General features: G+C 35.7%; 1 protein-coding gene and 1 non-coding gene across 2 annotated transcripts in view; both read left to right on the top strand.

Moving 5' to 3' along the window:
* COL21A1 (collagen type XXI alpha 1 chain) overlaps positions 1 to 14,656 on the top strand; it is a 380,703-nt gene that overhangs the window by 129,278 nt on the left and 236,769 nt on the right. The gene's annotated exons all lie outside the window — the stretch shown is intronic.
* On the top strand, positions 7,332 to 7,434 carry LOC112838078 (U6 spliceosomal RNA). The gene has a single exon (XR_003211879.1). It is a non-coding gene; the product is annotated as a U6 spliceosomal RNA (small nuclear RNA).

Below are 14,656 nucleotides of genomic sequence, written 5' to 3'. Positions count from 1 at the left end.
TTTCTTATAAATTTGTAGAGCTATACTGTGGATCCATTTGAAGGAATATTATCTTGTTGAGATCTAACCCTCTCACGAAAATAAGGATTGTAATTTTTCTTAACATTGACTATGAAAAGTTCTAGCAGCATTCTTCTCGATGTTCTTTCTCCTTTTCATTGTTTATCTGATAAACATCTGATAACATCTTCTCTAGAGAAGATGTTAAAATAAGTAGGGTGGCACTGCAGGGGCCCAAGTGAGTCCCTGCCAAGGGACTCTGATCTGGACCACTCCCATCATTATACCAGGAACACATGTCTCCAAACAAATGTTCTAATGTAACAACTCATATCCTGGAACTAGTCTCTGCTTACTACTCCAAGAATTATATTCTCTCATTTATTCTTTTTACTCAAGATCTTTGTACTGTTTTCTTGGCCAGGAAAAGAGTCATTATATTCTGTAGAGCTAGTGTTTGATGGGCTAGCGCTAAGAGTTTTGGAAATTTTCTCCTTATGGAAATGGTGCTTTTAATTTTAAAATATATTGGTGGAAATATAGTCAATAATATTGTATTAACTTTTATATATTTTTAGAGGAGGGTAGGGGCAGAGGGAGAGAGAGAACCTTAAGCAGGTTCCATACCCAACACGGAGCCAGAGGCGGGGCTCAATCTCACAACCCTGAGATCATGACCTGAGCTGAAATCAAGAGTTGGACGCTTAACTGACTGAGCCACCCAGGCGCCCCTGTGGTAACTTTGTAAGATAACAGATGGTAATTAGACTTATTGTGGTGATGATTTCACAATGTTCAACAAATGTTGAATCACTAGGTTGTATACCTGGAACTAATTTAATATTATATGTCGGTTATACCTCAATAAATTAAAAAAAATGCATTGGCATGTCATTGCTAAACCTGCATTGTATCTTTCAAAAACTGATAGCTGGGCAGTGGTGAAAGCCATGCAGCCAGCCCCTCGAAAAATATCCTGTTGCCTGTCATCACCAGCACCTTGTTCTCTAGCAACATGGTTTGGCAACGTGAGACTTTGACTTTTACACTGGAGTGGGACATCAGTTCTCATTTGGCTAAGCCACTTCTCCCAAGTAACAAGTCTAATAAAGGTATGCAACAACTAAATTCAGACTTGACTCCTTTCATCTCCTTTTGCCTGGGACAATAGTGTGATTAATCTAACATTGCTTTGGAGTATATTATTTCTTTATCAGTGAATTAAAAGTAACATTGCTTTGGAGTATATTATTTCTTTATCAGTGAATTAAAAGACATTATAATAAAAAAACCCCAGTAAGTGATAGTTGTTTATTATTCTGGATTTTGTGAGTTAAATCTCTTATTAATCTGCAACATCTGTGCCAAGTATTAGGACCCATGTTTTATTTATTTTTTCAAAGATTTATTTATTTATTTGATAGAGAGAGTGCACAAGCAGTGGGAGCAGGAGAGGGAGAAACAGGCTCCCCGCTGAGCAGGGAGCTTGATGCAGGGCTCAAACCCAGGACCCTGGGATCGTGACTTGAGCCAAAGGTAGACACTTAACCAACTGAGCAACCCAGGTAACCCAGAACCCACGTTTTAAATGTCTATTCCTAAAGTATGACCAAATAGTCAAATAGATTTCTGATGAAAGGAAACAAAATTAACATATACAAAATATAAATATATTCATATAGTGTATTTTAAATATTCTAGACTATAATACACATTAGTAATGCTAAATATATAAATATGTTAATGAATCCATATTTCTTCATTTGTTCTGGACATAACCCTTGGCATTAGATGGTAAGCATTTTTCTATAAGACTTACCTAACTAGTTAGACAAGTTATTTTGGCAGCAATTATGTATTTGTAAATGGCCTCCAAGTAAATTTTATGAGAATAAAAAGAAAGACCTTTCCAATACCAGTACTTACATTTAAATAAAATTATTGCTCAGCAATAGTCCTGATTAAAGAGTTATCTGGGGAACATTAAAAACACTGATCCTCAAACTCTCCTAGAGATTCTAGTTCAGATGATTGGGATGGGCTTGGGCATTAGTATTTTTAAAAACTCCCCAGTGCATTCCGTTGTGCAGCCAGGATTGATAATAAAAGACTGAGCATGATTAATAAGCAATTGAAGTTCAGATGGAAACCTCTGCTTTTGCCCCATTCCTGTGCCTTCCACCCTGGCCAAGATAATAAATGAAAAGCATATCATATCCCAGGGGAATGACAGAAATTAGTGCCATTCTTAAGGACCTAAAGTCAGGATGCCCAATAGAATTCCCTGTAATGAGGGTAATGTCCTATATCTACCCTGTCAAATAGAGTACCCACTAGCCATGTAAGGCTATTAAGCACTTGACATGTGGCTAGTGCAAAAACTGAATATAAAATTTTGTTTTTAATTCTAGTTTCAATTTAGTCACATGTGTTTAGTGGTTACTATACTAGACAGTATAGATCAAAAGGATGCAGAAGTGAGACCTCTGTCATGGTTCCATTTAATCTCCTCCAGAAAACTGTTCCTGATGTCTCTGGTCAGAAGTAATATTGTTCCTATCTGTGTGTTTCCTATTGCTGCTGTAACAAATCACCCCAAACTTAGTGGCTTAAAAACACAAAGGGGCTTAAACGAACACAAATTAAGTTCTGGAGGTCTCAAGTTTCTGGAGGTCAGGAGTCCAAAATGGGTCTTAAAAGGCTAAAGCCCAAGTGGTTCGCAAGGCTGTATTCCTTCTGGAGGCTCTAGGAATGAATCTGTTTCCTTGCCGTTGCCAGCTTCCAGAAGTCACCTACATTCCTTGGCTTGTGGTTCCTTCCATCTCACAGCCAGCAGTATAGCATCTTCAAATCTCTGCCTCTGACATTCCTGTATCACTCTTTCACTTATAATGACCTTTTTTATTGCAGCAGATTAACTTGGATAATCCAGATACTCTCTTCATCCCCAAATCCTTAATTTAATCTCACCTTCAAATTACTTTTGTCATGTAAGGTAACGTATTCAGAGGTTCTGGGAATTAAGATGTGAACATTTGGGGGGAGCCATTATTCAGCCCCCTCTACTATGGCACTTATGCTGCCTTGTCTTATAGTTTCCCATGTGCTTTTCTATGAGCAGCAAAGGAGTCTTAGTAATTTTAATCCCTAGGTTAAAACTGTGGCTTTCACACTATATGTGTTCAAAATATATTTGTTGGAATGAGTTGATTAAGGTTAAAAAAAGAAGAGAGAGTATTTGATAGGTGCTGACTGAGTGAATAAAGAATGGGGTCTTAATTCAGCAAATTAATTTTGAGCATCTGCATGAATTGAACATTCACCAATCCATCAACCCATGGAATAGATTTTGGAGCAGTACTTATCAATCAGCAGTCAACTGTAGACTGAACAGTTGTACCCCGATCTGTTTATTTTAGCTCAGTGTGTTTTGGGCTATTGAGAAAGCAATGGGAAACCAAAGGCTGTTTGCATGATTCTTTAGGAAGTAAGAACAAAAAAATGTGGAATGACAATTAATAGCTTATGTCTGATAAATGCACTTCAAAACTAGAACATTTTAATATTAATACATTATTTGATAAAGGAAGTTAGTGTGTGGAAATCAATGATTACTTTATTAAGCATTTATATCTAATGAGTGAAAAATTTACTCTAGTTTGGTCTATTTATTTATTTTTATTTATTTTTTTATTATGTTATGTTAATCACCATACATTACATCATTAGTTTTTGATGTAGTGTTCCATGATTCATTGTTTGCATATAACACCCAGTGCTCCATGCAGTATGTGCCCTCCTTAATACCCATCACCAGGCTAACCCATCCCCCCACCCTCCTCCCCTCCAGAACCCTCAGTTTGTTTTTCAGAGTCCGTAGTCTCTCAATGGTTTGTCTCCCCCTCCGATTTCCCCCCCTTCATTTTTCCCTTCCTGCTATCTTCTTCTTCTTCTTTTTTTTTTTAACATATAATGTATTATTTGTTTCAGAGGTGCAGGTCTGTGATTCAACAGTCTTACACAATTCACAGCACTCAACATAGCACATACCCTCCCCAATGTCTATCACCCAGCCACCCCATCCCTCCCAACCCCCACCACTCCAGCAACCCTCAGTTTGTTTCATGAGATTAAGAATTCCTCATATCAGTGAGGTCATATGATACATGTCTTTCTCTGATTGACTTATTTCGCTCAGCATAATACCCTCCAGTTCCATCCACGTCGTTGCAAATGGCAAGATCTCATTCCTTTTTATGGCTGCATAATATTCCATTGTGTATATACACCACATCTTCTTTATCCATTCATCTGTCGATGGACATCTTGGCTCTTTCCGTAGTTTGGCTATTGTGGACATTGCCGCTATAAAATCGGGGTGCATGTAACCCTTCGGATCCCTACATTTGTATCTTTGGGTTAAATACCCAGTAGTGCAATTGCTGGGTCATAGGGTAGCTCTATTTTCAACTTTTTGAGGAACCTCCATACTGTTTTCCAGAGTGGCTGCACCAGCTTGCATTCCTACCAACAGTGTAGGAGGGTTCCCCTTTCTCCGCATCCCCGCCAACATCTGTCGTTTCCTGACTTGTTAATTTTAGCCATTCTGACTGGTGTGAGGTGGTATCTCACTGAGGTTTTGATTTGGATTTCCCTGATGCCGAGCGATGTTGAGCACTTTTTCATGTGTCTGTTGGCCTTTTGGATGTCTTCTTTGGAAAAATGCCTGTTCATGTCTTCTGCCCATTTCTTCATTGGATCATTTGTTCTTTGGGTGTTGAGTTTGATAAGTTCTTTATAGATTTTGGATACTGATATGTCATTTATCTGATATGTCATTTGCAAATATTTTCTCCCATTCTGTCGGTTGTCTTTTGGTTTTGTTGACTGTTTCTTTTGCTGTGCAAAAGCTTTTTATCTTGATGAAGTTCATTTTTGCCCTTGCTTCCCTTGCCTTTGGCGATGTTTCTAGGAAGAAGCTGCTGCAGCTGAGGTCGAAGAGGTTGCTGCCTGTGTTCTCCTTTAGGATTTTGATGGACTCCTGTCTCACGTTTAGGTCTTTCAACCATTTTGAGTCTATTTTTGTGTGTGGTGTAAGGAAATGGTCCAGTTTCATTCTTTTGCATGTGGCTGTCCAATTTTCCCAACACCATTTGTTGAAGAGACTGTCTTTTTTCCATTGGACATTCTTTCCTGCTTTGTTGAAGATGAGTTGACCATAGAGTTGCGGGTCCATTTCTGGGTTGTCTTTTCTGTTCCATTGATCTATGTGTCTGTGTCTGTTTTTGTGCCAGTACCATACTGTCTTGATGATGACAGCTTTGTAATAGAGCTTGAAGTCCAGAATTGTGATGCCACCAGCTTTGCTTTTCTTTTTCAACATTCCTCTGGCTATTCGGGGTCTTTTCTGGTTCCATACAAATTTTAGGATTATTTGCTTCATTTCTTTGAAAAAAGTGGATTGTATTTTGATAAGGATTGCATTGAATGTGTAGATTGCTCTAGGTAGCATTGACATCTTCACAATATTTGTTCTTCCAATCCATGAGCATGGAACGTTTTTCCATTTCTTTGTGTCTTCCTCAATTTCTTTCATGAGTATTTTATAGTTTTCTGAGTACAGATTCTTTGCCTCTTTGGTTAGATTTATTCCTAGGTATCTTATGGTTTTGGGTGCAATTGTAAATGGGATCTACTCCTTAATTTCTCTTTCTTCTGTCTTGTTGTTGGTGTATAGGAATGCCACTGATTTCTGTGCATTGATTTTATATCTGGCCACTTTATTGAATTCTTGTATGAGTTCTAGCAGTTTTTGGGTGAAGTCTTTTGGGTTTTCCACATAAAGTATCATATCATCTGCAAAGAGTGAGAGTTTGACTTCTTTGCTGATTTGCATGCCTTTTATTTCTTTTTGTTGTCTAGTTTGTTTTTTTTTTTTAAAAAAGACATTCCAGGATAAAAGATGTCCTGTTTGATTATTTATAAGTTAAGCATTTAGTATAATAGAAAAATATTTTATTCTACAAAATTTAAACATATACAGAAGTAGAAAGGATCAGATAACAGAACCCATGTACCCATCACCCAGCTTAAACAACTATCATCCCCAGACCTGGAATATTGTTTTAATCTGTACTCTATTCCCACTCCCTATCCCCACCTCCACCCCAAATCCTGATTATTTTCAAGCAATGTTTAGAATTGTATCATTTTATCCATAAATTTAATCATGTATAAACACATCTAGGTAGGTTTGTTAATGAATTTCCTCATATTCATGTTGGCTTCCTGCATGCTTTGGCAGCTCCATATCTGACATTTACTGTCTTTTCTTTACCTTATGTGGAATTTAGTTCTGAAGGACAAAATGTAACAACTAAATATGGAAAATGCTAAGCTGGCCAGACTTCTTTAATTTTCCTATTACTTCAATTCATATTTTAGAAAATAGCTTACAATGTGGAAGTGTATGAAATTGCAAGCAAAATTAAAACAATATTTGCATTTTTTTTCGAGAGAAAGGGGAGCTCTTAACCACAGGGGAAATATGAGTTAAAAACTTCCAAGCTCTACTCCTCTTATTTTAGGAACATATTAAATAATGTTAAGGGAAGACATATATAACCCAGTTGGAGAGGCACTTAGAGAAAGTCCAGGATTAGGGGATATTCTGAGGGAACATTTTTCATAGGAATAATTAGGTGAAGCCCACACTAGAACTGAGAAATAAGATATTGTTGAAGATGAAAGTCTGATCAGAAAGTATTAAGCCATATAAAATATAAAAATATGAAATGTTTCTTTTGGGAACTAAAGTACTATCTTTCCATATATGTCTGTATACAGTGATTATAAGTGGGCTTCCTCAATATATTATATATATTAACAAAAGTACACATTGTCAGGGTTGGCTGGGCTGGAGGAGGATGATAATTTTATTATTTAAAAATCATATGTCATTAACAGCTGCCTCTATCTTTATGTATTTCTTTCTGCCATTTTTTTGGTCTTTACTAAGAACCAGAGCTAATTTATTCATTCAGTGCACCTAAGTCACAGTACTTTATTCATAAATATACAAGTTAAATATTTGGAGGAATACATAAAATCTATCTCTAATTTTTCAAATCCAAAATTAGCATTCTACAATTTATCAAATAGAAATTCCCTGTTATGCCCCTGTGCCAAGGCAGAAAGCTTCATAGACTCAACGATTTTTAGCTGAATAGAATCTATGAAATGATCTAATTCAGCTCCATGTTTGGAGCTGGAGGTCTGTGGATCAGATGAATTGTCAAAGGTCACATGACTAAAAAGTGCCAGTTCAGGATTCACTTTAGCAGCACAAATACTGAAATTGGAACTGCGCAGAAAAGATTAGCATGGCCTCTGCACAAGGATGACACACAAATCTGTGAAACATTCCATGAAAAAAAAAAGGTGTCAGTTCAGAGATAAGAAGGCAATGTTCTTACCTCCCAGGTTGGTGACCTCGTCCCAGAGATTACAAAAGATGTCTGAAAAATGAAGAAAATTATTTGGTTCTTTTACTTACGATGGTGTAGAAACCTGTACTTTACTACTATGACATTGAATACAAGTCGTTTCAAGGAATTATGTGATTTTTAAGGTTTCTTCAAGCTCTAAGATGATGAATTTCTAAGAAGAGGCTCTGGTTTGCATTTTTTTAATTGAATACTGTTTTTGCATAAACTAATGTTATAAAACTGTGCCAAGTATTTCCAAAAGAACAAATATAAATGCAAAGAAGAAAGGGTTAGGCGTCCGCTTCTGTCTCTGTTGGTATTAGTGAAGATGATATTATGATCATAGCTGTGCTGAAAAAAGAGTTCTAGTAACAGTCACCTCCCCACATCCTCAACTTCTTCTCTGAAGACTCCCTTTACTTCCTTTCCTTAATTAAAACTTGGTTCTACCTTGGATTTTTATCACCTACTCACTCCTCACTACTGTTTTCAGATTATTTCTCCTTCTTCCTCGGGTCATATCTCCAGCTTCCAATTGCATGTATAGGTTTCTAAGGCATACAAAACCAACTGCTTTGAACTCCCATCCCTCCACCACCCTGGTGTCAAATCTACCCCATGTCCTATGCTCACTGTCCCACAAAAAGACACCCTAAGTTTACAACCGCCCAAGACAGACACCTGGGAACATTTGACCCCTCCATACCTCACCCAGTTAAAAGTCAATTTCTGTTGATGCTACCAGTTAAATACATCTCCCATCTATTTGCAGTTTTCCAAAGTTGTTGACTTGCAGTAGTTCTACTCACCATCACCTCCTTCATGAATGTGGCCACAGCCTCCCTCATTAAACTCAGCCTCTTCTAATCTGTTTGTGCTTGATGACAACCCCATGTGTAAGGTATTTTTTTCTTTTAGCATTCATATTGCCTCCGTAACAGAAACCGAACCTCAGGAAAACCAAACAATTGGCTCACATGAACACAACTCTTGAGTGTTAGAGCCAGATATTCTGACTCCTTATTAGGGTCTCACTAACTTCTGGTTGTCCCTTTTGTAGGTCTGGAGATGTGTGCACCTCTGAAGAACACGCAGTGCAGAACTGAGGCCTCCATAAGCGTAAAATAATAGAAGGCTCTCAACTTGTAAGCCCTAACCGTAACATAATGTTCAACTGTTCAAAGGACACATTCTGAGTCATAACAGTGGCATTTAGAGGCCATCAGTCTACTGCATTGTGACCTTTTGAGAACCATAACTTCATTGTGTGTAATGTTCCTACTTTCCAACATCTCATTTTATTATCATTATAAATCATGTACATTTTCTGAGAACTTTAATTTTCAGGTTGCCATAAAAACAAAAAACAAAAAACGAAGCTCTTCTTTGAAGTTATAACAACCAGTTGCCCATGAAGTCAAATAAAAAGAAATTACAGTCAATGAAAGAGCTTAGTAAATATCTTAACAGTTCTTGACTACTCTTTCCCAAGATTAGAATCATTTCACAATATGACAGAATATTAAGCAAAGTAAAAATATGTATGTTGGCTCACATACAGGGCCCTGCCTGTCTTTGTAAGCCCAGATGGCTACTGATCACATTTTAAGGTCAGTGAAAAGTAATCTCAAGTTTCACCTGACTTAAGCTGAAGAGAATAAACAGAACAATGAGTAAGTAGAAGGAAATTCTGAGATATGAAGGTTTGCGGGGGGGATTTACTGAGATGACTTTGAAGGGTAGAGTGATAGAAACTAGTTTTCACTTGTCCAAGGTTTTTATTCATTCTCCATAATGCAGGTTTATTGTAACTTGATCTGTATTCAGTCATTTTTCTGTCAATGTATATTATCATTTTGACTTGTTTTTAACACCCCATTCTTTTTGAATATTAGAAAATACCTGGGCTCAATATTGGATCTCTATGGGAGATTAGCAATTTAATACAGCAGTAGGCTATATTGCAAAGCTGCAACAAGAGCTCGGTTGACTGAAAATATAAGAAGTGTGTATATGGTCAAAGGGGGTCTCAGATATCTCATGGATGATAACAGCCTACACTGAGCCTTCTTCAGGTTTCTAGACGTAACAGTGACTAAGAACCTGGGGATAGTAATTTTGGAAACCTTTCCACAATTTGATAAAATGTGCCATATTTTCATTCCTATAATCTGTTTCATATATTTAGTGCCTGTGGTAAAACATTTCTCAAGTGTTCTATGGACACTTATGAATACTTTCGTGAGGGTAAAATGTAAAAGTAGCTTATTGTTCTAGAGAGTTCTTCTTGGTGGTTAATACTGTGGGAATTTCACATGAAATTTCCAATCTGGCCATCCATATGTTGGTATAGTCTTTCCCAAATGTTGGTTTACCATAACAGAAACAGTCCAGATATTGTCTCAAGGAGAAGTTTGGCATAATGTACAGTGTATCTGTAAACAATCTAGAGCCAATGAAACAAATTACAAAACTGCCTTTGGATGTTTATTGCACATGGCACCTATGATTGTATCGAGAAAATTGGAGGGAACATAATAATAGTTTTAAAATACCATTATGTGTTGGGGTAATTGGAGACATAGCCAAGTGTCATAGACAAAATTGTAAATCATTAGTATACATAATGGTTTATTTTCTCTCTCTCTCTCTCTCTTTTTTTTTCATAATGGTTTAAAGAAGTGATTTTGACCAAGAGGATTGGAGGGTTATTTTGCTTAAGTATAGTTTTGACTCAAGACTGGAAAATGCCATTGCTCTTTACCTACACTCAACTTCCAGTGAGTGGAAGTTTTCATCTTCATTTAAAAATATGATTATGTCGAATATACTCTTATTTTAGAAGTTTTAGTTTAGAAAAGAACAGATGACATATTACCCACTACACTGTAAGACAGACTTTTTTTACTTTGTTTCATCCTGAAGCATACTAATATTTACATTAAAATAAGTCAAGATCTCAGCAAACTGGGAATAGAAGAGAACATCTTCAACATGATAAAAAAATCTACAAAAAGTCTACAGCTAACATCATACTTGGTGGTGAGAAATTAGATGCTTTCCTACTAAGCTCAGGAACAAGGCAAGAATGTCCTCACTATTCCTTATTCAACATTGTGCTGTAAGTCCTTGCTAACCCAGTAAGACAGAACAATAAAAAATAAAAAAAAATTAAAAAAAAAAGACATCAAAGGTATACCATTTTAGAAGGAAGAAACAAAACTGTCTTCGGTCACAGATGACATGATTGTCTATGCAGAAAATCCCAAAGAATAACAGAAAAATTCCCAGAACTAATAAGCAATTATAGCAAGGTTACAAAATACAAGGTTAATATACAAAAGGCAATTACTTTCATATACACCAACAATGAACAATTGGAATTTGAAATTGAAAACACAATACCATTTACATTAGCACAAAAAAGAAAAGAAAAATAAGTATAACAAAATATATCTAAGATCTATATGAGGAAAACTAGAAAACTGTGATGAACAAAATCAAAGAAGATTTTTTAAAAAGATTTTATTTATTTATTTGTCAGAGATAGAGAGAGAGAGCACAACAGGGGGAGTGGCAGGCAGAGAAGCAGCCTCCCCACTGAGCATGGAGCCTGATGAGGGACTCCATCTTAGGATTCTGGGATCATGACCTGAGCCAAAGGTAGATGCTTAACTGATTGAGCCACCCAGGCATCCCCAAATCAAAGAAGATTTAAATAAATAAATAGATATTCCATGTACATGGATTGGAAAACTCAATATTGTTGTCTGTTTTTTCTGAGTTGATCTATAGATCCAATACAAGCCCAATTGAAATCTGTTATTTTGTAGATATTGAAAAACTGATGCTAAAGTTTATATAAAAAGGCTAAAGGCCCAGAATGCCAGTAAAATATTGAAGGAGAAATATAAAGTTGGAGGATTAACATTACTGAACTTCAAGATTTTCAACAAATGGTGCTGGAACAACTGGATATCCACATGTAAGAAAAAAAGATTCTAGATACAGAGTTTCACAAAATTAACTCAAAATGGATCATAGACCTGGATGTAAGAGGAAAAGCTATAAAACTTCCAGAAGATAACATAGGAGAAAATCTAGTTGATCATAGCTTTGGTGATGACTTTTTAGGTACTATACCAAGGCATGGTCCATGAAACAAACAAACAAACAAACAAACAAAACAGAAGTTGGACTTCATGAACATTAAAAACTTCTGCTCTGTAAAAGGTATTTTAAGAGAATTCAAAGTTAAACCACCAACTGGGAGAAAATTCTTTGCAAAACACATATCTGATAAAGAAAGGGCTGGTATCCAAAATATACAAAGAACTCTTAAAATTCAACAATGAGAAAACCAACAGTCTAATTTTAAAAATGAGCAGAAGATCTGAACAGACACTTCACCAAAGAAGTTAAGCAGGGAGATTACTGACATCATTTATCATTTAGGGAATTGTAAATTAAAACAGTGAGATACCACTATATATCTATCAGAATGGCTAAAATTGAAAACACATAACATCAAATGCTGATGAGGCTGTGGAGCAACAGGTGATGGGAATGCAAAATGATACAGCCTCCTTGGAAGATAGTTTAGCATTTCCTTAGAAAACTAAACATAGTCTTGGGGCGCCTGCGTGGCTCATGTGGTTAAGCATCTGCCTTCCGCTCAGGTCATGATCCCCAAGGTTCTGGGATGGAGCCCTGAGTCGGGCTCTTTGCTCAGTGGGGAGTCTGCTTCTCTCTCTCACTCTCCCTCTCTGCTTTCTCTCTCTTAAATAAATAAATAAAATCTTAAAAAAAAGAAAACTAAACATAGTCTTATCATACAATTCAGCAATTGTGCTCCTTAGTATTTACATAAAGGAGTTAAAAATTTGTCTACATATAAGCCTGCACATGAATATTTATGGCAGCTCTTTTTTATAGTTGCCAAAACTTCGAAGCACTAAGATCCTTTAGTAGGTGAATTTATAAATAAACTGTGGTATATCCAGACAATAGAATAGTATTTAGTGATAGAAAGAAATGAGCTATCAAACTACAGAAGACATAGAAATGCATATTGCTAAGAGAAAGAAACCTTTTTAAAAGGGTTGCATACTGCATGATTACAACCATATGACACTCTGGAAAAGGAAAAGCTACAGAGACAGAACAAGGATCATGGTAGGGGCTCAAGGGGAGGGAGGGAGGGATGAATAGGCAGAGTACAGAGGATTTTTAGGGCAGTAAAACTCATCTGTATGATACTGTTTTGGTAAGTACATGTTATTCATTAAACACTTTTCCAAACCCATAGAATGTACAGCACAAGGAGTGAATGCTAATGCAAACTTTGGACCTCAGTTAGTAATGATGTATGAATAATGCATCAATTGTAACAAATGTAACACACTAATGGAAGATGTTAATAAAAGGGGAAACTACTTTCTGCTCAATTTCCTATAAACCTAAAAAGCAAGAGTGTGAAATTGTTTTATTTGAAGATGTATAATGTAATTTTTGAATATTATGTATTGTTTCTTTTTTAAAAAACAACTTTGTTAAGGTACAATTGACATACAATGCTTAATGTGTATAATTTGATGATTTTGGACATATCAAACACCCATGATACCATCACCACGGTCAAAGTAATAGACCTATCCAATGCCTCCCAGATCTTCCTTGTGTCCTAATTTTTTTGTGTATAATAAGAACACTTGACAAGAAATCACCTTTTTAATATATTTTGAAGTGCACAATACCATATTATTAACTACAATGGGCACTATGATGTACAGCAGGTTTCTGGAACTTATTCATTTGGCATAACTGAAACTTTATACCATGGAAAAATGCCCCTTTAATGTCCAAAATATATAAGGAACTCCTACAACTCCACAGCAAAAACAAAACAAAACAAAACAAATGGAACCTATGGAATGGGAAAAAATATTTACAAACCATATATCAGGTATACATTTTTTTTGACCCTTTACAAAATCTTGTTCTGTGGATTATTGACTGATTTTTCATTTTGACTGAAATGGCAAAAAAAGGTAAGCCCTCACACATTGCAATGAACTCACAAAGGTAGCAGAGAATTGCTACTTAATTCAATCATGCCTTTTTGTATGATTCAACATCAAAATGCAATTGTAATGATAGCCTTATTTAGTTTAGTAAAGTGGAGATAGGAGTTTGGAATGATCTCGATTGGTAGAGTAACAAAACAATTTGGGTCCAGTTCTGGTTCAACTAAATTGCCATTTCAAATCAATTTTTTAGTCTTATTTTAATTGAGTTTGACTCACTACATGCAGTTTTTGTCATATGCACTTTGCAATGAACCAGGATAAATTCCAAAAGGAGCTGGTGCATCTCAGCTGTTATAGTTCAAGTTCAGTTGAAATGTAACACAATAAAAAGCTTTCCACATTTTCATAATAGTTTCTAATGCCTGAATGCATTTTGTATAATTAGCCAACTGTTGGGAAATTGTCATGTAACTTCTTATTTACCTTAATGAAATTTAAAAATCCAAATAGCCAGCTTTCCTGTGTCTTCTCTATCTTCTGAAACTTTTCTTAATGATTCTTAGATTTCTGTGGTATTTTTTTAAATCAAGAGCAGAATTTCTATCATATGTTGCTAGCAGTTGAGTCAGAGCTGCCTAAGGAAATGAGATTTTCAGAAGAGTCCTTATGATATCATGTTTTACTTTATTAATTATCAAATTCAATAATAAATTCATAAGATGATTTAACACTGGGATTTTTTTCCCTTTTAATATAGGACACCTGGTCTTCTAGCTTCTACATAGTAAATATATGATTATTAGGAGTTACACTTCTTTGTTTTCTTTGAAGAATGTCCTATAATATTTTTATCAACATATTTACTCATCAATTTACTCATCCACACTCAAATAGAATAATCTCTAAATGTCACATGTCATGGGTTGTTTTAAAGAACTTAAAAATCTTGGAATCCATGGTTGATAAAACCATCCTAGACACAAACAAAGCAACCTTATAAAATAAAATTGTTTTGGCAATCCTATAACACAAATGTGAACCTTTGAATTAAAATAATTGACACTTTTTGTGTTATTTTTTTTTTTTTTACTTCATGTGAAATTCTCAAAAGAGACTTTATAATGTTTGGAACTAAGAACT

The sequence above is a fragment of the Callorhinus ursinus genome, unplaced genomic scaffold, assembly GCF_003265705.2.
Source record: "Callorhinus ursinus isolate GAN/ISIS: 27379988/994484 unplaced genomic scaffold, GSC_fseal_2.0 scaffold22, whole genome shotgun sequence".
Classification (NCBI taxonomy): domain Eukaryota; kingdom Metazoa; phylum Chordata; class Mammalia; order Carnivora; family Otariidae; genus Callorhinus; species Callorhinus ursinus.
This window is presented reverse-complemented; position numbering and strand designations above follow the sequence as displayed.